Here is a 25,560-nt window from a genome sequence, read left to right as displayed (position 1 = left end):
GAAAATGGCGCCGGCTGAAGACGACAAGATTCAGGAGCAGGAGCCCGTTCCGGACCGCTGCCGTTCCGGACCGCCGCTGGACCCGCAGGTTATTTAAGTTATTGGGGGGGGGGGTTCGGGAGGGTGGGGGATTTAATTTAAAGGGTCGGGGGTGGGTTTTAGGGGGTTTTAGTGTGCCGGCTCACGATTCTAACGATTTATAACGATAAATCGTTAGAATCTGTATTGTATTGTGTTCCATAACGGTTTAAGACGATATTAAAATTATCGGACGATAATTTTAATCGTCCTAAAACGATTCGCATCCCTATTACAGAGAAGGAAAAAGGGCTTGCACTGTGTTTAATGCAAAAGGACCTTGAAGCTACACTTCTTTCCCCCACCCCACCCCCAGAGAACCCTGGAATTCAGATGTGTAAAACTATCCAAGGAGAAACTGAGAACAGACAGGGTCTAACTCTCTTTCTATGCACCCCAGGGTTCAGTCTATGGGAGCCTTCCTGCCTAGGGGTTACATTTTCATTTCATTTAATTTTCAAAATGCATCAGCAGCCAGCCTCTACTGCCCCACCACCCACCACCCACCACCCACCTCCCACCTCCACCAAACCACGCCCACCCCAGCCTTGTAGCTAATCCTCCACCATAAAAACACTTCTGGGCAAGCCCACAACCCACTCCCCTGGATCTCCCAGAACCACCTCCACCCACAGAGCAAGAATGATCCCCAGTTGCTTCTGCCCCACCAGGTGTCTATTTTAAAAAGCACTGGCCGGTTGTGAGGCCAGCACTATTCTCTTGTATGGCTGTACAACATATGGCCCTGTAACAAAATGGCATCTGCCTCCAGGCCGATCAGCACCATTTTGAAATGGAAATCTATGGGGCAAGAGCACCTGGGGAAGTATAAGCAGTCATTTACATGCATTAATGACTTTTGGAAATTGTCCTCTTTGGGAGCAATGTATAAACTGTCAGTAATGGGGCAAAGTCTGTGGGTGTGTTTAACCTACTGACTACACCAATTTTCAAAATTAAAGTATGCATGCATTTTTTCTTTGAAACTTGACATGGGGATAATGTACCCATGGAGATTTGCACCTGCTTTTTCTGTGGTACTTTTTTCATAGAAAATAATGCATATAGCATTGAAAATGGTATGCATGTTATTTCCCTCCCTTGACATAAGCATGTCCCCAGGAAAGTCTGCTTTCAGTAACACTATAAGTACACCTATACTGGAAAAAAAGTGCAGACCTTTAGCCACATTGAAATAGGCATTAACATGCACTTTAAACTGTGCAAATTGCTTTGAAAATTGTCCTCTATGGATCCTAATTAATCAACTTCAGTTTGGAAACTGAGCTGAAACCGTGCAAATAACACTTGCTAAATTATTTAAATATGTAGTTCATTGAGCATTGTCAGCAATTTGGTCATTCAAGTCTGCAACTCTGTCAGCTATGGAAGTGGTTCTCAATCCAAAGGCACACCTGAGGTTGGCCAGCACCATGTTGAAAATAGCACTGGGAACCTGGACGTTCACTACTCACCATCGCCAGATCACCAGGGAGTTATAGTAAATACTGTGGGGATTCTGAGGGGTAGGGAGAGGGGGCCAGAAAGGCATGGAGAATAAGGACGGAGCTACTTTTTATTTTATTTTGAAACTTTCATATCTCAGGGAACAGGGGTGGGTATGGTGGAAGAGGCTTCCTTATTAGACGCCCACTGATTTCTACATTTGGACTGGGAGGAGGTGGGAATACCGGGAGTAGCACTGCTCCTTTAAAATATGGTGACCTTGGGATGTGGGGCCTGCCATCCTGCAGTGCTGCTTTACTGTAGTCTTTTTCCTGGTGGTACATGCCTTAAGGATTGGTTTTGGGACCGGTTCTGTTCAATATCTTCATGAACAACATTGCGGAGGGGTTAGAAGAAAAAGTTTGCCTTTTTGCGGATGATACTAAGATCTGCAACAGAGTAGACATGCTTGAAAGAGTAGAGAGAATAAAAAGTAATTTAAGAAAACTTGAAGAGTGGTCAAAGGTTTGACAGCTGTGATTCAATGCCAAGAAGCACAATCATGCACCTGGGGTGCGGTAATCCAAAAGAGCTGTACGTGATGGGGGCAAAAGACTATCGTGCATGGACCAGAAAAAAGGCCTTAGGATGATTGTGTCTGGCAATCTGAAGGCAGCAAAACAATGTGGCAAAGCAGTAGCTAAAACCAGAAAAATGCTGGGCTGCATAGAGAGAGGAATAACCACCAGGAAAAGGGAAGTGATAATGTCCTTGTACAGATCCTTGGTGAGACTTCAACTGGAGTACATATCTCAAAAAGGATAGAGACAGGATGGAAACGGTCCAGAGGAAGGTGATCAAAATGGTGAGGGGTCTCTATCAGAAGACCTATGAGGAGAGTCTAAAGGATCTAAATATGTATGTATACCCTGGAGGAGAGGAGGTGCAGGGGAGATATGATACAGACCTTTAGATACCTGACAGGTATTAATGATGCACAAACTTCAAACCATTTTCGTTGGAAAGGAAACTGTAGAATTAGGGGTCATGAAATGAAACTCTAGGGGAGGAAGACTCAGAATCAATATTAGGAAATATTTCTTCATGGAGAGGGTGGTGAATGCCTGGAATGCCCTCCCAGAAGAGGTGATAAAGATGATAATAGTTAATAAATTCAAAAAGGAATGGGACAAACATTGTGGATCCCTAAAGGCTTGAAGGAAAGAATGATGCAACATTTCTGCATGGAGGTAAACTGCATGTAGCAGCAGTTACTACCCTTAACAGAACACTTGGAGGTAACCTGCATGGAGCGGCAGTTACTACCCTTAACAGAACGCTTGGAGGTAACCTGCATGGAGCGGCAGTTACTACCCTTAACAGAACACTTGGAGGTAACCTGCATGTAGCGGCAGTTACTACCCTTAACAGAACACTTGGAGGTAACCTGCATGGAGCGGCAGTTACTACCCTTAACAGAACGCTTGGAGGTAACCTGCATGGAGCGGCAGTTACTACCCTTAACAGAACGCTTGGAGGTAACCTGCATGGAGCGGCAGTTACTACCCTTAATAGAACGCTTGGAGGTAACCTGCATGGAGCGGCAGTTACTACCCTTAACAGATCGCTTGGAGGTAACCTGCATGGAGCGGCAGTTACTACCATAAGCAAATTGCTGGGCAGACTGGATGAATCATTTGGTCTTTATCTGCCATCATTACTATGTTACTATGGGATTCACAAACCTTGTAAAATTTCTCTGGAGGGGAAAATACCTCAGCATAGTAAACAGACCTCTAGGTACATTTTCCAAGAAATAATAAAAAGAGAGACTTTTGAAATTAAGGCCCTTAGGGGCTTAAGTGGTTGATTCAAGATTGACTTCTAATGGGGTGTTTTAATTTGGCATAGTTCATCGTTAACTCAAGCTACTATTGTATCTGAAGTATTCTGGAACTTAGAACAAATACGTTTATATTTACCAAAAAAAAAAAAAAAGAAAAAAAATCCTCCAATAATGGCAGACATGTTAAATAGCTTCAGTATGTATTAAAAAATGATACAAGAAAACAGAACAGAGCTTTCTTTCTATATCAGGCCAACCAAGATGTACAGAATTAGTGCCTGCATCAGTAATCAAACACCATTGTGCTGAAGCAAAACAGTAACAAGCATTGGCTTTGGTCCCAAGCTTTAAGCTCAGGGGCCATTCTCCAATTGCTACTAAAGTATGAATACAGTTTGCAAAATGAATTAGGTCTCCTTTGACCTAGTACATTAGCAAAACCCTTGTTTGTTTCTTCTTGATAAGGAACCCTGTCAGTTCCAGTTAAAAAAGGGATTTGAAACACAAGGCAGTAGCACATTGAGCCTGTCCATGAAGCACTGATTATTGTATGTTGGGAGGCTAATTTACATTGGAGTTGGCTAGAAGATAGAGGCATAGAGAAATGCTAAGTGATGCTCTTTTTGATTTGGCATTACTGAGAATAATTCTTTTTGAGCCAAAATGCCATGAGCTTTTTTTTTTCTTATATATTCCTCCCTATACAGCCATGCATTACTCTGTGCATGTGTCTGTATGTCTCAGAAGGAAGAGGAAAGGGAAAAAAGGAGTAATACTGTAATAAAAAATTGGCATTTTTAGTCTACCTTTCCAAATAAGGTTCGAGGTAGTTTACAACCTTGCTAAAATTCAGGTATGAAAAGTTTCTTACACAAATGGTTTACAATCTAAGGGGTGAATTTTAAAAGCCTGCCACGTGCATCAATCAGGGGATGCATGATTAAGTCGGGCTTGTGTGCACCGAGATAAGCGTGTATTTCCCGTAGCGTGCACATCTCAAACAGTTTCTAAAGGGGGCGGTGTGTAGGGGCAGGACATGGGCATTTCGGGATGTGAACCTAAAATGTGTGCATAAATACTGATGCGACCCGGTGTGTACCAAGGCCCCCTGCCGCGCAACTTTACTTCTGATTTGAATGCCGTGAAAGTTAAAAATTTTTAAAAGCTAGGCAGATCTGCGGGGTTTTAAGGGTGGGGGCTAACTGGGATGAGTGAAGGTTATCAAACCAAGGGGGGGGGGGGGGGGGGCTTGAGTATCTATTTCTTAACTGGGCAAACTGGGGATGACTGGTAAAACTAGGAAAGGAGTTGGCTTGCACCCCTTTTAAAATCTCATGATTTATGAGGTAGAACTGGCATTTGCATGCACATATGTGCGCCCACTAAACGTTTGGCGCACATATGCATGTGGCCAGACTATTTTATAACATGCATGCATATGTGTGCACATATTATAAAATGCCCTTGTACCTGAGTGCGGGCCGACGTATGCATGAAGAAATGCGCACGTGTGCCGGTTTAAAAGTTATTGTCTAAGTAGGCTCCTGAGGCAACACCTGATAAGAAGCTTAACTTTCAAAATTATTTGCAGTACTGGAATTGCTCAAATAAGTAGACACACTGAGATTTATCCTAGTATTTTATAAACTACAGTAAGTTGCTGTACAGATTATAAAATACAGAGTAGTTATGTTCCCAAAGTACATGTCTATGTTTCAGTATGTGCAAATATTTGCAATCAATGAAAACACTTACTTTCTCTACCTATTGTATAAACATACACATGAATATTATGGGGTCCATTTTCAGCTGCTGTGTGGCTCGCCTAGTTAGCCGGATAAACATATCTTAAAGTTAACCAGTTATGTCTAATTAGCTAATTTTAGGACAGCCCTATGGCATAAGTTAAGCATCTAACTCTGAATATCATAACTTTTGCAGCTAAGACCATTCTTACCGGAAACACCTCCTACCTGCCTCCATCCCACCCCCAATTTATGCAGCTATATTCTTGTTACTATCACCATTTTGCCATTTTGACTGATAACTTTTTGGTTATCCGTATAAATGGCTTTTGAATATCAACCTCTTAATGTTAAAAAAAAATAATAACATATAAGCCTAAACCTCTGACGTACATGCAGAAGAGTGTATATTTTAACATATGCGTGCATACTTGAAATCACCAGTTTGCCGCCCAATACCACTGTCAGTTTACCCAGTTCATCTCCAGTTCAATTAGACCCTCTAGTACGTTCCCTAAACTCCCCTGCAGTTTACCCATACCTCCCACCCAAAAAAGAATAGACAACCATCAAGTCTGATTTCACTGGTGCTTGTCAATTAGTAGATTTAAAATTGTCCAAATAACTTATGTTCAATAATGTATACTACTAAATCTCATGTTAAATAGAAATTTCCATGTGTATCTCTTGACCCTGCCGCAGAATATCCCTATTCCATCCCTTTTTTGTGCTGGTACATGTGCATGCGAAACCGAAAATATGGGCACTCTTTCAATGTTTATAAAATAATATGTATGCAGTTATACACTACCTATGTGCATTTTTGCTATTTTTCTGCAATAAACCCCTTTGGAAATTTACTCAGAAGTGACTTGCCCAAGGGTACAAGTTTGTGTCAGTAGAAGAAGTGATATTTGAACACTGGTTTTCCTGGTTCTCAGCCCATTGAGGTAAACACTAGGTCACTCCATTTAAAACAACTACCGCTGCTATAACTGTTAAAAACAGGGCTGTTCTGGGGCCCCAGAGAGCGAGCCAAAGCTGCTTTGGCTTTCATAGAGAGAGTATGTGTTTTCTAAAATTAATTAACTGCTGACCTGTAGAGCCATTTGTAAGAAGAAAATGAAAATAAGGAAACACACAGCCAGCAGAGAAAAAAAATGTGGACAAAGCCCAAGAACAAGGATGAAAAGTAAACAATTCAGCTGAGTGTTGCGTTGGAGGAGGACCTTTGGGCCGAGGTGGGGTTGATACAACCCATAGGTAAGGACCTACGGGTCCCTACCATCAGCAGGTGGAGTGGGCTGAAGCTAGAGGCCACTGGAGCTTCACCTATACCAGCCCTCGTTCCCCTCGGGTCGAGCCTTTGGGTGCCGTGGCTGGCAGGACTTAGGTGGACCTCGAGGTTAGTTAGTAACGAGAAGTGGTTCAGCCCAGAGACAGCAGCCAGTAGATGGCGTAGTCCTACCCTGGACTGGATTCAGTACAGAGACTCAGGCGCCAAAGGAACAACAAGTAACTGGAGGCGCCCAAGCAAAGAAAGGCCTAAGCCTCGTAAGTCCATGTCCAGAAGATAGGCAAGAGGAGGCATCACGGACTGGCTAGGATCATAGTCGGCGGCAAGTGGAAGTCGTGGCAAGCAGCGTAGAACTCTGGACACAGATAGGTCTGTAGCATAGTCGATCAAGGCAATGGTCAAGGCACAAAGAAGGAAGCCATAGTCAATCAAGGCGATAGTCAGGGCATGGAGAAGGCAGGCATAGTCAATTACGGCAATGGTGAGAACACGGAGAAGGCAGGCATAGTCAAGTGTAGCTGAGGTCCGGGGTTGGAGATAGGCTGAAGAGTAGTCAGGTGTAGCAGAGGTCCGAGGCTGGAGATAGGCTGAAGAGTAGTCAGGCATAGCAAAGGTCTGGGGCTGGAGATAGGCTGAAGAGTGTCAGGCGTAGCAAAGGTCCGGGGCTGGAGATGAGCTGAAGAGTAGTCAAACAAAGCAGAGTCGAAATCCAAAGAATCAGTCCAACACATAGATGAGACAGGCATGAGAAAGATAGGAACCGGGAACCACAGGAATCAGGAACACGAAGTAGAGAGGAATCTCTATCAGCAACGAGTACCAGGAGTACGAGGAGACTGTTGCAAAGGCAATGCTATGGAGCGAGGCCTGAGCTTTTATACGCCAAAGAGTCTGACGTCAGCATCCGGGGCCACGGCCAGGTTCCCGCCATGGGCCCTTTAAAAGAACTAGTGATGCGCACGCGCCTAGGGAGGGGTGCGGTGCCAATGGCGGCGTCTCTCCATGGGCCACATGGAGAGGTCCGACGAGCAAGGACATCTTGTCTGGCATCACTGGGGACCATGGCAGGGCTGGAGGCATCGGGGGCGACCTGAGATCAGAGCTGGAGGCCCACCACCACCAGGAAAAAGGAACCAGGAGCTGGAGTACGCATGAGAAGGTGAGAGGGCCGCACCGCGGGTCTGCCACGGGTGGCACGCGTAACACTGAGATATAGCTACTAGCTAGCCCTACAAAAATTTAGCAAGAAGTAGGAAGAAATAGTTTGGGGCTGATAGAGAGAACAGAAGGAAGAAGAAGCATATCAGTGCAGCTGCTGCAAAATGATAGAAAAGAGGATGTTTTTTCTGGTCAGACAGAAAAAAAGGAAGAAATTGACAAATGGCAAACCCCTTAACCTTGGCAGATGTGGGTTGTACGCTAACCCAGTGGTACAACTTCACTAGAAATAGAACCTTCATGAGTGGGTAATCAAAAGGAGAAATTTGTGTGGAAGGATATTTAGTTTCAAGTTTGAGCTAGTAGCAGATGTGTGGTAAAATAATAATCTGCTGTATTTAAAAGTCTGCATTAGGAAAATCTTGAATTAAATCTGTTTAATTGTGAATTTGGAAACTAGATCAAAGGATCTCTTCTGTCAGAAGCTGTAAAAAAACTGACTGAAACAGTGTTCAAGTACTGGCTCTGCACACATCTGACAGAGTGAACTGCTGGTATAAAGAGCAGTTTTGAAACCTTATAGGTTTTTTTTTTTAATGAAACACTGAGGTAGATTTTAAGAGCCACATGCTGGGACACATGTACACATATTTGATGGAGGGTGCACATGGACATGGTAATTTTATAACATACATACATATATGCACGCATGTTATAAAATTGGCTATACATGCGTATATGTTGCACAATTTTATATTGACGCGTACATTTGCATACAAATGCCGCCTCATGCATGTAATTGGGGGAAATTTTAGTAGCTATGTGCACCGATGCAATAGCCCTTTTTCCCTGTTCACTCCCAGTTTGCCCCAGTAAAGGAGAGGACCTCCCAATCCACCTTGCTAATTTGCCTCCCTTTTACCCTATTACCCCCGACCCTTAAAACTCCGCTGACTAGCGTATATTTTTTTGTTACAAGACTTACACTCCATGCATAGAAGAAGAAAGCTACGCTATAGGGGACATCTGCGTGCACTTGTGTGTGTAACTAATTACCTGCTGGATTCATGCTATAGGCCTGGCCTGCCCATGCCCCACCCAGACAACTCCCACACCATGTTGCTTTTTGGCAAAAAGATTTTTGTGCACTTTATGGGAGCTATGCACATGGCCACGGGCCTTTTAAAATCCATGCAGCATGCGCGGGTCCGAGTCATGCACGTTCCTCCCGGGTTTGGCGTGTACAAGGCTTTTAAAATTGATCAGACAATCTTCTAGTGATACTTGGGAGAGATAAAATTATGGAAGATTTCTCCACTAATTAAAACTCTTCTCTACTAGAGCTGTATACTATTTATTTGCAGTTATATATAAAACACTTATAAAGAGAACCTACTACTAAGCAGAGTACAATTTAAACATAAAACATGCAATAATAATAGCAATAAAATTCACAACATGACATGATAAGCAAACAGACTAATATTAAAATAAATGTGCTTCAATCGTTTCCGAAAGAGTTTATAATCTGTCTTTGCTCGCAATTCAAAGTTCAACTCAGTAAGAACTGTAAGCCTAGCACTAACCCGAAAGCGAGCCTTTTCTGTCACAGGTCCGACTTTATGGAACTCTCTTCCTGAACAAATCCATTTAATAGCAAATTTCAAAGAATTCAAGAAAATACTGAAAACCTATCTATTTACAAGTGCTTATAGTTCAAAATAATGACTATTCTTTATATTTAAATTTTGCACTGTTCTTAAGACTAAACTTAATGTTAATGTGATGTATTTTAATGTTGTCTGTTGTGTTATTATGAATGTTTTACTGTAAACCACCTAGACGGCTAGATTTCTGCCTCATTGCGCGGTATATAAAAACGTTTAAATAAATAAATAAATGAAATAAACTCATTCTAAAGAATTAGACCAATTATTGAAAATGTTCTTTTCCTGGTGTATTGTAGATAATAATCTCTAAACGATGGCACACTAAGCAGACATTTAACTGAAGATGTCATATTACGACCTGGCTCATAAAAAAACTAATATATCTGTGATAAGGTTTGGACTTGATCCATGTACAGCCTTATGCATAATAATTAAGTTTAAATTTTACATGTTGCTGTATAGGCAGACAATGAAGCTGCTACAACATGGGGGTAATATATTTGTTAGAGATGTGAATCGTTTTCCATATCGTCTTAACGATAGAAATCGTGTGGCAGGGCAAGAAAATCGTGTTAGGCACGATTTTTTAGTTAAAAAATCGTTAAAAATCGTTTTTTCCGATTAGTGCGCACTAACTCGAGTTAGTGCGCACTAACGGGAGTTAGTGCGCACTAACTGGGAGTTAGTGCGCACTAACTGAAAATGATACAATTTGACACTTTTCAGGTCAGTTAAGGTCAGTTTAGGAATGAATATGTATTCCTATTGGCTGCCCTCTTATTTATTCATGTTACCAAGCTTCCCACTGACAGTATATGGGGGATGGGAAATGGAAACAGTTGGTAGCTTGACAAAACAAGTAATGTGATCAGTCAATATGACTAGAACTTGTGCCCTAACCCTGATACCAGGGGTATTGTGATCTTCCTGCACACAGTGCCCTATCCCTATTAATACCAGGAGTGTTGTGATCTTCCTGCACACACTGCCCTAACCCTGGCACCAGGGGTGTTGTGATCTTCCTGCACACAGTGCCCTATCCCTATTAATACCAGGAGTGTTGTGATCTTCCTGCACACAGTGCCCTAACCCTGGCATCAGGGGTGTTGTGATCTTCCTGCACACAGTGCCCTATCCCTATTAATACCAGGAGTGTTGTGATCTTCCTGCACACAGTGCCCTAACCCTGGCACCAGGGGTGTTGTGATCTTCCTGCACACAGTGCCCTATCCCTATTAATACCAGGAGTGTTGTGATCTTCCTGCACACAGTGCCCTAACCCTGGCACCAGGGGTGTTGTGATCTTCCTGCACACAGTGCCCTATCCCTATTAATACCAGGAGTGTTGTGATCTTCCTGCACACAGTGCCCTAACCCTGGCACCAGGGTTGTTGTGATCTTCCTGCACACAGTGCCCTATCCCTATTAATACCAGGAGTGTTGTGATCTTCCTGCACACAGTGCCCTAACCCTGGCACCAGGGGTGTTGTGATCTTCCTGCACACAGTGCCCTATCCCTATTAATACCAGGAGTGTTGTGATCTTCCTGCACAAAGTGCCCTAACCCTGGCACCAGGGGTGTTGTGATCTTCCTGCACACAGTGCCCTATCCCTATTAATACCAGGAGTGTTGTGATCTTCCTGCACACAGTGCCCTAACCCTGACACCAGGGGTGTTGTGATCTTCCTGCACACAGTGCCCTATCCCTAATACCAGGGGTGTTGTGATCTTCCTGCACACAGTGCCCTATTCCTGATACCGGGGGTGTTGGGATCTTCTTGCACACATCCCGGTATCAGGGATAGGGCACTGCATGCAGGAAGATCACAACACTCCTGGTATCAGGAATAGGGCACTGTGTGCAGGAAGATCACAACACCCCTGGTATTAGGGATAGGGCACTGCGTGCAGGAAGATCACAACACTCCTGGTATTAATAGGGATAGGGCACTGCGTGCAGGAAGATCACAATACCCCGGAGGAGTGAGGGTCAGGCAGCTCCCCCCTGTCTGTGAAGCCAGCCTCTCACTAGTAATGCAGGGAGGGAGCTGTCTCAGACTTCACCATCCTCCCCCCCTCCCCCACACACCATTCACTAGCTGGGACATGGGGGAAGTCAGGAGTGAGGGTCAGGCAGCTCCCCCCTGTCTGTGAAGCCAGCCTCTCACTAGTAATGCAGGGAGGGAGCTGTCTCAGACTTCACCATCCTCCCCCCCCCCCCTCACCCACACACCATTCACTAGCTGGGACATGGGGGAAGTCAGGAGTGAGGGTCAGGCAGCTCCCCCCTGTCTGTGAAGCCAGCCTCTCACTAGTAATGCAGGGAGGGAGCTGTCTCAGACTTCACCATCCTCCCCCCCCCCCTCACCCACACACCATTCACTAGCTGGGACTTGGGGGAAGTCAGGAGTGAGGGTCAGGCAGCTCCCCCCTGTCTGTGAAGCCAGCCTCTCACTAGTAATGCAGGGAGGGAGCTGTCTCAGACTTCACCATCCTCCCCCCCCCCTCACCCACACACTATTCACTAGCTGGGACATGGGGGAAGTCAGGAGTGAGGGTCAGGCAGCTCCCCCCTGTCTGTGAAGCCAGCCTCTCACTAGTAATGCAGGGAGGGAGCTGTCTCAGCCTTCACCATCCTCCCCCCCCCCCTCACCCACACACCATTCACTAGCTGGGACATGGGGGAAGTCAGGAGTGAGGGTCAGGCAGCTCCCCCCTGTCTGTGAAGCCAGCCTCTCACTAGTAATGCAGGGAGGAGCTGTCTCAGCCTTCACCATCCTCCCCCCCCTCACCCACACACCATTCACTAGCTGGGACATGGGGGAAGTCAGGAGTGAGGGTCAGGCAGCTCCCCCCTGTCTGTGAAGCCAGCCTCTCACTAGTAATGCAGGGAGGGAGCTGTCTCAGACTTCACCATCCTCCCCCCCCCCCTCACCCACACACCATTCACTAGCTGGGACATGGGGGAAGTCAGGAGTGAGGGTCAGGCAGCTCCCCCCTGTCTGTGAAGCCAGCCTCTCACTAGTAATGCAGGGAGGGAGCTGTCTCAGACTGGTATCAGGGATAGGGCACTGAGTGCAGGAAGATCACAACACCCCTGGTATCAGGAATAGGGCACAGGTTCTAGTCATATTGACTGATCACATTACTTTTTTTGTCAACTACCAACAGTTTTCATTTCCCATCCCCCCAACCATCACCTCAGTTGGAACCTTGGTAACATCAATAGATAAGAGGGCAGCCAGCCAATAGGAATACATATTCATTCCTAACTGACCTTTACTGACCTGGATAGTGTCAATAATTTGTATCATTTTCTGTTAGTGTTCCTGAGTTTCCATTTCCATTTCCCATCCCCCCAAACATCACCTCAGTGGGAACCTGGTTAACATCAATAGATAAGAGGGCAGCCAGCCAATAGGAACACATATTCATTCCTAACTGACCTTTACTGACCTGGAAAGTGTCAATTTGTATCATTTTCAGTTAGTGCGCACTAACTCGAGTTAGTGCGCACTAACACGATTTAACGATTTTTAACGATAAATCGTTAGAATTTCTATTGTATCGTGTTCTATAACGATTTAAGACGATATTAAAATTATCGGACGATAATTTTAATCGTTAAAAAACGATTCACATCCCTAATATTTGTGCATAGCTCATGACACCACCATTCATGCAGCAGCATTTTGTAAGACCTGTAATGCCCACATACATTTTTTGGGCAATTCAATATAAAACAAATTACAATAATCTATTGCCATTAATACAAAGACTTGTTTAACAGATCTATAGTCCTTTCAAGAAAGTACATATATAAAAAATCACAACATATGAAGCTTAAAGAAGCCAAATTGAATGACTGCTGCCTTCTGTGGTTTCAAGGTAAAAAATAAAACCAAGATCCCTTACAGAATCAACAAAAGGAAGTGGAGTACAATCAATCACAAGATTAGTCAGTTCAGCAGGCCTGTCAATCTCACCCATCCATAAGCCAATTGATTTGGTAAATTTTAAGTATAAGTTAGTTTAAGTAAGCCAGCTATTTACAGACAAGCATTCTGAAATGTCAGCAACAATAGCAACTACAAATCTATCAACTGGGAACAGCTGCCGGATATCATCTGCCTATATTTTTAAGACTGTTATGGTAGGATATAAGTAACATAAACAATGGTATCAGGTAAATATTAAACAGCATTGAAGAAACAGCCAAGCCCTGATGAACCCCAAGAAGAATAGGCTTCCATGAAGACTTCTCTTGACCAATTCTAATTACATGCTGTCTACCTACCAAAAAAGAATGAAACCATTTAAGTATGTTACTACGTGCACCTAATAAAGAAAGCCTAGATAATAAAATGGCATTATATACTACATAAAGGCAGATGAAATGTATAAGGATATCATGATACCAAGTAACCCTGATCAAGATGATGTAATATATAATCATGCAGCTTAAGTAATAGGGTTTTGGTATTGTGATTCCTTTGAAACCCACACTACTGAACACTACTGATTATCCTCCAAATAGTTTCTGGGCTGTTATAATATGGCATTTTCTATAATTCTGGCAAAGGTTGGCAAGTTAGAAATAGGCCAAAAATTAGCCATGCTATCACCAGAAGAGTTTTTTCCCTTCAAAACTAGAGTAACCAATCCTTCTTCAAAGATTCCAGGAGAAAGTACTCCCCTAAAGATAAATTAATTATCTTAGTAATACTCTCCAGAAAGAGAGAAGACCTAGCTTTAATAACCCAAAAGGGACAGGGATCATGTATACAATGGAAGGACCTAAGTGTAGAGGTGATTTCTGCTACCTTTGTGTTAGTCACATAATCAATCCATTCCCAGCATGATTCAACATCCTCTTCTAAGAAGGCAGGGGTAGTAACCCTTCTGATGTGACCAAACTCTGTAACCATTTGACTTTTTCAGTCAAAAAGGATGTAAACTGTTCATAATCAAAGCTTAGACTAAAGCAACCTTTATCCACTGAGTGAATCAATTGATAAACTGCCAAACAACTCTCTCCCAGATCTTTTGAGGAGATCTTAAGACATTTTGTAAAATAAGTATACCTGGCCTTATCAAGTGATGATTTACACTCTTTCCATGCAATCTGATACTCTTTCCATGCAATGAATGACATTTGCGCCAATTGCACTCTGCACGATACATCACACTCTTCAACTTCTGAAGCTTCTGAAAAAATGAAGGTAGAAAATGTTGATGCTGAATAATATGCCTTTCTTGCAAAGGAGCAACAGATTGAATTATGGATTTAAGATTAGCAAACAATCCACTAAAGATGTCACAGATATAGAGATGTGAATCGGATGCCGGAATTGGTTCCGGTTTCAGGATCGTGGACCCATGGGAAATTCCATTTCCCATGGGTCTGGACGGTTTTTGTTTTCGGCTGCCCCGAGCCGAAAAAAAAACCCAACACCGACCCTTTAAATCTAATTATTTAGAATCTCCCACCCTCTTGACCCCCCTAAACTTTCCTAAAGTACCTGGTGGTCCAGCGGGGGTCCTGGGAGCGATCTCCCACTCTCGGGCCATCGGCTGCCAATAAACAAAATGGCGCTGGTGGCCCTTTGCCCTTACCATGTGACAGGGGCCGGCCAATGGCACCGATAGCCCCTGTCACATGGTAATGGTAAAGGGCCATCAGCGCCATTTTGATTAGTGGCAGCTGATGGCCCGAGGGCGGGAGATTGCTCCCGGGACCCCTGCTGGACCACCAGGTACTTTAGGAAAGTTTTTTTGGGGTTGTGAGGGTAGGGGATTTTAAATAGTTAGATCTAAAGGGTCGGGTGGGTTTGGGTTTTTTTTTTCTGTTTGCCCTTTCTTCCCCCCCAAAAAAACGATAAGAAAACCACATGAAAATTTCATGGGGTTTTCCTATTGTTTTCGGGGACCCTCGATACGACAGATTAGAAAATATCATACGATATTTTCATCCGTCAAAAAAATGATTCACATCCCAATACAGATATGAAGTCTAATGCAGTCTGATGGATAGACTAATCAGATTCAAATGTATCCAATTCAATCATATCGAAGTGATGTTTCCTATGAATGTCGGTATATAAAAGCAAATAAACAAATAAATAAATAATTCTTTTTAGTAGCTAATTCATTGTCCTCAACCCCAGGACTATAAGTGCCCTAAAAACAAATTTCATAAAAAAATGATCAGACCAAAGCCCTGGAATACCTTGATCCAGGGCTCTGCCATCCATAAGTCAGGCACAAACAACAAATCTATGACATTTCCAGCCAGCCCTATGAGTAGGGCCAGGAAAGACCTGAGAACATCTTAAAGCAGCAAGAAACTCCAAAACTCAGAATAGCCAACCTTGGAGAAGTCAACTGAATAAAAATTAAAACCTCCGATAAACATTACAATATCATACCTTATCACTAGCAAAGACATGAACCCCTCCCTCCCTTGAGCCAACACTATAAGAACAGAAAAAAATAGGATTGGCATCATTTACACACTCAAGTATACCCTATGGGCCGGATTTTAAAAGCCCTGCGTGCGTAAATGCAGCCGGATTTACGTGCACAGGGCACTCGCGCGCCGGTGCACCTATTTTGCATAGGCCGCCGGTGCGCACATAGCCCTGGGACGCACGTAAGTCCCGGGGCTTCGTAAAAGGGATGGGAGGGGGCGTGTCTGGGGTGTGTCCAGGGATCAGGGGGCGGGTCAGGGCGGGTCCGGGGGCATGGCGCTGGCCCGGGGGCGTGGCCGAGGCCTCCAGATCAACCCCCGGGTCGGGTGATGGCACACCATCAGCCCGCTGGCGCACGCAGATTTACACCTGCCTCGGATAGGCATGAATCTGCTGACAAAGGTAGGGGAGGGGGTAGATAGGGCCGGGGGGGTGGGTTAGGTAGGGGAAGGTGAGGGGAGGCGGAAGGAAAGTTCCTGAAATCGGAGTGGCCTCGGAGGGAACAGGCAGCGCGCGCCGGGCTCGGCACGCGCAGGTTGCACAAATGTGCACCCCCATGCGTGCGCCGACCCCGGATTTTATAAGATACACGTGGCTACACGTGTATCTTTTAAAATCCAGCGTACTTTTGTTCACGTGTGGTGCGTGAACAAAAGTACGCGCGGGCTGTTTTTGAAAATGTACCCCATTGAGTATAATAATAATGACATCTCTCTCTCTCGCTCTCTGTCTCTCTCTCTCTCTCTCTATATATATATGTATTTATATATGTATATATATATATTTATCTATATCTATATATGCCTATATATATAATCAGAGAAAGAAAGTAAATTTGAGTAACTGACAAAAATTAGCTAAGAACACATGTTTTTTATGGTTTATTTTTATTAGCTAGTATATAACTCAGTCCAGTGGTTCCAGCGAATGAAGCATATACATACATAGATTCTGCCAGAAGATAACTCACACAAAGTGTAAATAGAGTCTCTTTTTTATTTTGTTTAAGCTCAGGATAGTAGGTGCTTTGTCATGGCTGGACATGGACCAGAGGACCAAAGACTTCCAGAAGAAGAAAGTGTGCCTTATGCACTCCAGCATCACCAGCAAAAACTGCAGAACTGTGAGCTATATTTTGCATACCTGTTTCAGTAACACACACAGAAACTGGAGCACAGAATGAGATACAGGAGAAAAGACTGACAGAAATTTAATGTTCTGATCTTTTGAGGGTTGAAATTCTTTATACTTATGTGAGTGATTTTCTGAGTAAGAACTGAAACCTGCAAGGCAGAAAACATGAGAATATTTTGAGGAAAGAATCATATTCTTGGTTGAAGAAATTTGTGCTAAGAATTTCTGTTAATTATTTGAACTGAACTTACCTGATTTTTTTTCTGTTGGTGAATTCTTGTACCTTGAAGACAATAAAATAAGAAGAGTTAGAATGTTGGCATGATCCGTGTTCAACTGGCTCATCAAGAAGGCCAAATTTGGTCTCCTCACTCGGCTTCAAAACATCATAAACTCCTCTCTCTCAGAGGGTCACCTTCCTCACTGCCTTAAGAAAGCTGTTCTCAAACCTGCTCTGAAGAAACTGAACCTAGACCCCAATGATTTTAGTAACTACAGGCCTGTCTTTAACATTCCTTTCCTCAGAAAAATCATTGAAAAAGCAATTCTGTTATCAACTCAATGAGCTCCTCCAAGCCACAAACTTTCTAGATCCCTTCCAGTCTGTCTTACAGTACTTAAACAGCTCTAATTTGCCTGATGGAAGATCTTCGCCTGTACCTAGCTCAGAAGCAACAAGCTCTTCTCGTGTGGATCTATCCAGGCCTTTGATACTTGGCATTTTCAAAAGTATGCATACTATTTTATATACCATCCCACAACATTTGGGAAACTAACAAGTACAAAGAATATGGGTACTTTTAGCATACATACTTTGTGCTAGATAATTTTCAAAGAGAAGCTACTTGCATACATCCCCACTAAAAATTAGCTACAAAATATCTGCAGTAAAAATATCTGCGTACTTTGTAACTATGCTAGAATTTTAAATCATGCATGCATATTATGTAAAATACACCTAAATTGTGTATGTGTACTCCTAATTTTGTCGTTACTTGATCAAACTTACTTCACAACATATCTTCCTTAGGACTTTGGTGGCTTTTACACACACAGGCAGGCAGATTTTAAAACATGCTTATGTGAAGGATATTCCCAGTTTTACCACTTAGTCCTCCAGTTTGCCCAGTCTATCTCAAGGTCATCCAGATCCTTCTGGATCTTCAGCCTGTGCTCCCCCCAGTTGGCCCGAACCCCTCACTCTGTTGTGTTAGGCCTAAAATGTTATATCAGCAGACCCACACCTCATCAAGAGCAGCAGCAAAAATATGCAGCTATCAAGCCACCATGCACCACAGCTGCTGGATTTAATACGAATTTTTGTGCACAACTGTTAGACCTGGCCTGGATCACCCCAGGCATAGTCTAGCTTCGTTCTTTTTATTTTTCTTCGTGCTCGAGTATATACGCACATAATTTGCACCTTTTAAATTATGCGTTACTCGCACGTGGCCCAGATACTCACATATAAGAGCCTTTTAGCATGAGCAATGCTTTTAAAATTCACCCCTTAATATGCACACTAAAATGCCACTTAACAGATGATGCACTAAAATTAAACATAAGAGCACAAAAAATAGCCTTTATTATATGAATAATTATTAGCATGTATAAAACAAAAATATAGAGTGTCTCTGTGTTTTATCCACCCGAACATTATCCAGAACCACATTTCTAGTCGAAAAGAAACCTGTTTGGAAACAAGTTTTAAATAGTTAAATTAAAGCATATATTCAAGTGCAATTTAGTCAATTGGCAGTGACTGAACATCTGGACAAAGTTCACCAGTTTAATTTTATAGGTTAACTTCATCCCTCAGTGGCATTGCACAAATTTCTTTGCATTTATCTAGCTAACCTTTGAAACCTTTTCTCATCTTTTCAAGCTGTAACACCTGGAAGGCACACAGCCTCCCTCTCCCTATGCTTCTTTCTCTAATATATATCTTTCAGTATTGAGCCTCCTTGTTAGAATACTGTAGCTCCATAGAGATTGCACTGCGTTCTTCCCTCCATCTTTCAGCCCCCTGTATGTCAGCAAACCCAAATATGCTGGTAGTAACAACTGTTACTGTTCTCTCTAAATGAGCAGGCACACCAGAACTTTCTACCCTACTTCAATATTTACGTAATAAAAATAATTAGAGTGTTTTTTGTGGGAGGAAGGAATGATCTATCCCTAACCCAAAACCTCAAAACAGATTAAAAAGCAGAAAAAGGCTTGACCATAAGCAACAATAATTGTGAGGGTCCCAGCCCCACTCCCTGGCTAGTCTAAATAAAGAGTGGACTTCTTTCAAGCAGGAGGGTACCACATGGGCAAGTGACTAGTAACTAGCCAATGGACCCCCACTCAGATTTCCCCTCCCTCCAAATATAAAAAAGAAAGCTTTCACAGGGTGCAGCAGGACAAGGGAGACAAGGAAAAGGAAAGAATGACAGCAAAAGAGAAGGGAGTTTCTGAGCAGACACACTGATTCTCATTTGAGCACAACATAAATAAATCTACCTTTATATATACAAGGCACATATATTTCCAAGCAATAGTTTCCTAGAAGATAATTGTCTTTGCTGTCATTGACACTATTAATGTGGCCAATGACCACTGTAGGCATTCAGAGGCTTAAGGATGAACAGCAGTCTGAACCACAAAACTTCTTTAAGTTCACCAATTTTTTTGGTCCGAGTGTAGAGCTCATGTCTGCAGACTTTGATGCACAAGCATGGGAGGGGGGGCAACTTTAGTCCTCAAGAGTCACAAGCAGATCTGGTTTTCAGGATATCCATAATGATTATGCATGAGATAGATTTGCATGCACGCTTCGCTTCATTGTATACAAATATATCTCATGTATAGTCATTTTGAATATCCTGAAAGCCAGGCCTGTTTGTGGTTTGAGGACCAAAGTTGGGAACCTCTGCACTAGTAGACAGCGTAGTGCAGCAATTGCAGTGCCTAATATAGACAGGTCATGGAGAGATGAATGTTCAGATGTCAGTGCCCTTCTAAGTCAGGGCAATTACATTCCTCCCTGGGTCACCCCCACCCATGTTCCCTTCTGTCCCCAGCCATGTCATTTCATATCGCTCTTTGAAGACCCTCACAGACTACCCTCAAGGTAGTGTGATTTGGTTTGATTAGGTACCAATATTTGTTATTCAAGAGAGAAGTGAGTCACTCTGGCTGACTAACTGAAGTGTTAAGGTGTGTGATTGATTTGATTAGGTACTAGGGATGTGCATTCGTTTGTGACGAAATAGGAAATAGAGACGATAGTTCCTATTTTGTTGCGTTTCGGGGAGACGACAAAATGATAAGAAAACCCATGACATTTTGTGTGGTTTTCTTTTTTTTTGGGGGGGAGAAAGGGCACATAAAAAAAACCCCAAACCCACCCCAACCCTTCAAATTTAATTAATTGCAATCCCCCAAGACTTGCCTGACCCCCCCCCCCAAGACTTACCGAAAATCCCTGGTGGTCCAGCGGGGTCCCGGGAGCGATCTCCCCCTCTCAAGCCGTTGGCTGCCACTAATCAAAATGGCGCCAATGGCCCTTTGCCCTTAGCATGTGACAGGGGCTATCAGTGCCATTGGTTGGCCCCTGTAACATGGTAGGAGCAATGGATGGCCCGTGTGATTTTTTAAGATGGCACTGGCCGTCCATTGCTTTTACCATGTGACAGAGGCTGGCTATTGGCACCGATAGCCTGACACATGGTAAGGGCAAAGGCCCATCAGCGCCATTTTGATTACTGGCAGCTGATGGCCCAAGAGTGGGAGATCGCTCCCAGGACACCTGCTGGACCACCAGGGAATTTTGGCAAGTTTTGGGGGGGGTCAGGAGGGTGGGGGATTGTAATTAATTACATTTTAAGGGTTGAGGTGAGTTTGTTTTTTTGGTTTTTTTTACAACCCCATTCTAATTAATTAAATTGGAAGGGTTGGGGTGGGTTTCAGATATTGTTTCGGGGGCAGCCGAATTAAAATCGGCCCGAACTGCTGAAAAATGAAATTTACCATGGCGGGCCGATAACGAAGGTCGAACCAAAAGATTCAGCTGAATCACATCTCTATTAGATACCATCATTTGTTAATCAGAACAGCATCTTTGCACCAGCCAGCCATTGCTCCTACCATGTGACAGGGCTGACCAATGGCACTGGTAGCCCCTGTGACATAGTAGGTCAAAGGCTATCGGCGCCATTTTGAATACCGGCAGCCGAGGGTTGAGTGCAGGAGATGACTCCAGGACCCCCCGTTGGACCACCAGGGAGTTTTGGTAAGTCTTGGGGGTGTCAGGAGGGTGGGGGGTTTGTTTAAATTTGTTCCTTTAGGTGGCTGAATAATTCGGCGAAGATTCATTGTATTTGTGGGGAATCGCGATATGTTTCGCTTCACCACAAATACAACGAATACAGCCCTATACGTTGTGGATTACCAATTCATAGGGAATGAATGCACACCCCTACAGGATGCTGGGCTTGATGGAACCTTGGTCTGACCCAGTATGGCATGTTCTTATGTTCTGATATTCTTATGGTTCAAAACATGCCCACATGTTGGTTTTCTCCTCTTTTAGACCTGTGCACTTCTTTCATCTCTTTGCCTGTGGTATAGTCTCTCTAAAGTGACAAACAGCCCAGAGGTGCCAGACATTTGTGTTTGAAGCAAGCAGGAGGAGTCAAGAGGAAAAAGAACTGGGCATGCTGTTTAGTGTGACCATACTATCTAGCTTCTCTTTAGTAACTGACATGCTGCTTTTATTTAGCTAATGGATTTGGGGTTTCTGAACACAATAATAGAATGGCCATGCTATTGTTAACATTGTTTACTGTGACCATGCTAAATCTTTTTTTTTTTTTAATTTGAAAATTTTTATATACCGACATTAGTAGAGGAACATCACATCTTATTTTATCAGTCATTGAATGGAATTTTAAGGTGCATATTATTATTACCAGCATTATTTTTGGTAAGGGCACTCAAAACTGTTACTTTATTTTAGAAATAGTTTTATTGCTTAGGCCTCTATAGGTCTCAATTCTAAACCTAACTCTGAATATTATGCATCTATTACTGTCAAAAATAGTATTTTAATAGCTGTCTCATTATTTTGCATTATATTGCCTCCTGTTCATGAAAAGGATTGTTTTCTTTCTAATTACTAACCTCTTAGACATTATCATGACAATGTAAGTTGTTTGTTGCTTCTGCTATCTATCCTGCAATGAAAAAAGGCAGGCGAACTGACTGAACCATGACAAATCAAAATCCTCAAGAGAGTAGTCGGAAGTAAATGCTAATAAAGAAGCAACCCTTTAACCAAATGCATGTGCAAAATTAAGGCTCTGTTGCAGAGGATAAAAGCATCACTGAGAATTTGTTTGTGTCTATTCCTAGTAGTAGTAAGCCATGTCAATAGAAATATTTATGTATTGAATTAATTTATTTTTGGATTATGAGTGACAGCACAATGGCCTTTTTAGAAATGAATTATGAACATTGGGATGTATTTGCATACTGAAACCTAATTTTAAGGGGCAGTATTAACATTTAGAAATACCCTTGAAACAGGCATTTAATGCCAAAGTGTGGCTATGTCAAGGTTTTGTTTTTGCTTGGTATTTTGGTGAATTTTTGCTAATTGTACACAGAAGACTAAGGGGGTCATTTTCCAAGTGGCTCGCAGGCGATAAGGGACACTTCGCATGCAAAAAGTCCCTTATCGCGTGCGATACCAGGATGGGGGCGGAGTCGGCCCCGGAAGAGGAGGAGTCGGGACGCCACCGGGGCCGACTCTGCGAAGACGCCGCAGATGGCAAAAAGGTAGGTGCCTTTTCGCGTCCTAGTTCGTGCCCAATAGCTACACCTTCTATGGTGGCGCTATTGGGTGCGAAACCGGCAGCGATCGCACCACGGCGGTGCGATAGCTGTTGGCTAGCATAGGACCGCCCCCCCCCCCGGGTCGACCCTTGCCCCTCATTACCTAAAGCCTAAAGTATCGCAGGCCTGCGATACTTTAGAAAATGAGGCCCTAAAGACGTTAAAAAAAAATCCCTTCAATAAGGATAAAAGTGTTTTGTGGAGCTGATGATGAATAGAATGAGCTCAAATCATTTTTCAATTGGCTTTTACTGTGTGTGATAGCCCCTTAATTTTATATATGCAATTTGTTCAAGCACTGCTTCTCCAATAATGACTACTTTTGACCACTAACTTTTAGAGACAGTGATGGTCTAATGTATCAGCCTCTCTCAGTATTTTGAATGATATTGGCTCAGAGTTCTACATATTGAATTGTGTCTTTTGGCTGTAGCCTTAACTGCTTCCAGCCAGAATTAAAAGTGGCACTGAAACCTTCTGGCTTATAGGTGGCTTATTTCTGAGAGAGCCCATTTTCATATGTTCTTCATTAAAATGTACTTGAGGACAGGATCTGTTTATCATATTATCTGTAAAGTACTCTATTTCGCAGTATCTGACTAATTCATCAGTACTCTATGAATCCTTATTCCATGTGTGCATATTGAACCCATGACTTTGGGCCTCATTTTCTACCGCTAGCGCAAACGTGCACTAGCGTCATCGGGGTAGAGTCGGCCCCGGAAGAGGAGGAGTCGGGGCATCACCGGGGCCGACCCTACGAAGAAGGTGCAGACAGCGAAAACGTAAGGAGCCTTTTCGCTGCCTATTTCGTGCCCAATAACTACACCTTTTATGGTGTAGTTATTGGGTGCAACGCCGGCAGCGATCGCACCGTGGAGGTGCAATCGCTGCCGGCTAGCGCAGGACCTCCTCCCCGTTTTGGCCCCCGCCCCTTATTAACGCATTTTTCTAAAGTACCGCAGGCCTGCGATACTTTAGAAAATGAGGCCCTTTGTAACCTGTTTTTCAATCACAGTACACTAGGCAGGAGGGCTCCAGCTACTTGCAATTTGAAAAAGAAAAACTCTACTGCTAAAAAAAATGCCTAGAATAGAAATAACTGATTAAAAATATTATGACTGCTGTTATATAGAATTCTTCTCAAACCTGAGAAAGAACCAGAAGGTATGATCAAATAAAGAAAGAGATTTAGATCAGGCATCATACAGAGACGAATTATTCTGAGTTTCTTTAAAAAACATAAAATCTAATTAACTAAACCAGATGGTTCATGAAATCAGGCTTTACCTGACAAATTACATTTCTGTGTTTGTGTTTGTTTTATTTCAAGGAACTGAGTGTCCCACATGTGTCTTAAAAAATTCACAGTATTTTGGGAGATAATTATCAAACTACCCATATATCTGCAAAGTCAGGAGCCATAAACCAACATGCAAAATATCACCACAACTATACCATTGCGTCTCTCAAACAGCAATGTAAATAGTAAACACGTCAAGCTATTGATTATTTGAACCTTTATCCGTCAATTTAATTCATAGTGTTCTCTCAATCCACATGCAATCCTTATACAACACTCTGTATGCGCTAATAATCTAAATTCAAATATTCATATACTTTGGCCTCAATTGAGGCCGAAGGATATTATTAGTGCATAAGGAGTGTTGATAAGGATTTCATGTGGACTGAGAGAAAACTATGAATTAAATTGATGGATAAAGGTTCAATAATCAAAAGAAAATAAGAAAAAAAGAAAATAAGAAAAGAGAATGAACATTAATAGGAGGTTGGTGGCTGACAGTTGATGATTATAGTACATCTTAGCACCGGTATCCTGAGGTGGTGAGGGGTTGCTATTTAATATGAAACTGTCAGTTCACCTTCTCTTTAATTTTTAAAGTTATGGAGTGATTTTAGTACACACATGTTGATATAAAAAGAATATAAAAAGAATTTATTTGGGGTCCTTGCATTTAGTAGCTTGATGTGTTTATTATTTACATTGCTATAAATATGTGCATACATTTGAGTTTTTAAAAGTATGAACATAATTCAAAAGTCCTCCTCTCCCCAAAGAATGTCTTCTCCTTCTATGGGTGAAAGTATGCCATAATAGGTGAATTTTAAAAGCCCTATGCTCTAGGGGTGTGCAGTCGTTTCCTACATATTTGTAATCCGCAATGTATACAAATACAATGTAGTTGTTGTGTTCGTGGGGAAGCGAAACGTATCGCAATTCCCCACGAATACAACGAATCTTCGCCGAATTATTTGGCCGTCTAAAGGAGCCAATTTAAACAAAGCCCCCACCCTCCTGACCCCCCCAAGACTTACCAAAACTCCCTGGTGGCCCAGCGGGGGGTCCTGGAGCCATCCCCTGCACTCATACCCTTGGCTGCCGGTATTCAAAATGGCGCCGATAGCCTTTGACCTACTATGTCACAGGGGCTACCGGTGCCATTGGTCAGCCCCTGTCACATGGTAGGAGCAATGGATGCCTGGTGCCATCTTGTGCTCATACCATGTTACAGGGGCTGACCAATGGCACCGTAGCCCCTGTGACATAGTAAGGGCAAAGGCTATCGGTGCCATTTTGATTACTGGCAGCCGACAGCCCGCGTGCAGGAGATCGCTCCCGGACCACGGCTGGACCACCAGGGACTTTTGGCAAGTCTTGTGGGGGTCAGGAGGGTCCCCCAAGACTTGCCATTGTGCATAGGTTGGGCCGGCATGTACTGCACAGATTTTAATAGGCACCCATGTATGCACATATCTCCTGTTACACTCACCAGTAAGAAAGCTCAAAAAGGGGCAGGGTGTGGGCGTGGT

At 43.1% G+C, this 25,560-nt stretch overlaps 1 protein-coding gene across 2 annotated transcripts in view; it reads right to left on the bottom strand.

The window, feature by feature from the left end:
• TMEM121 (transmembrane protein 121) overlaps positions 1-25,560 on the bottom strand; it is a 578,648-nt gene that overhangs the window by 49,241 nt on the left and 503,847 nt on the right. For both annotated transcript variants that reach the window (XM_029598836.1, XM_029598837.1), the window contains exons 4-5: positions 17,097-17,128; positions 14,326-14,449 (exon numbers count right to left, since the gene is read on the bottom strand). The gene's annotated coding sequence lies outside the window, so the exon portion shown is untranslated. The remainder of the gene's footprint in view (positions 1-14,325; positions 14,450-17,096; positions 17,129-25,560) is intronic.

The sequence above is a fragment of the Rhinatrema bivittatum genome, chromosome 4 (assembly GCF_901001135.1).
Source record: "Rhinatrema bivittatum chromosome 4, aRhiBiv1.1, whole genome shotgun sequence".
NCBI classification, from domain to species: domain Eukaryota; kingdom Metazoa; phylum Chordata; class Amphibia; order Gymnophiona; family Rhinatrematidae; genus Rhinatrema; species Rhinatrema bivittatum.
The sequence above is the reverse complement of the archived record's forward strand: the minus strand, read 5'-3'. Positions and strand labels throughout refer to the sequence as shown.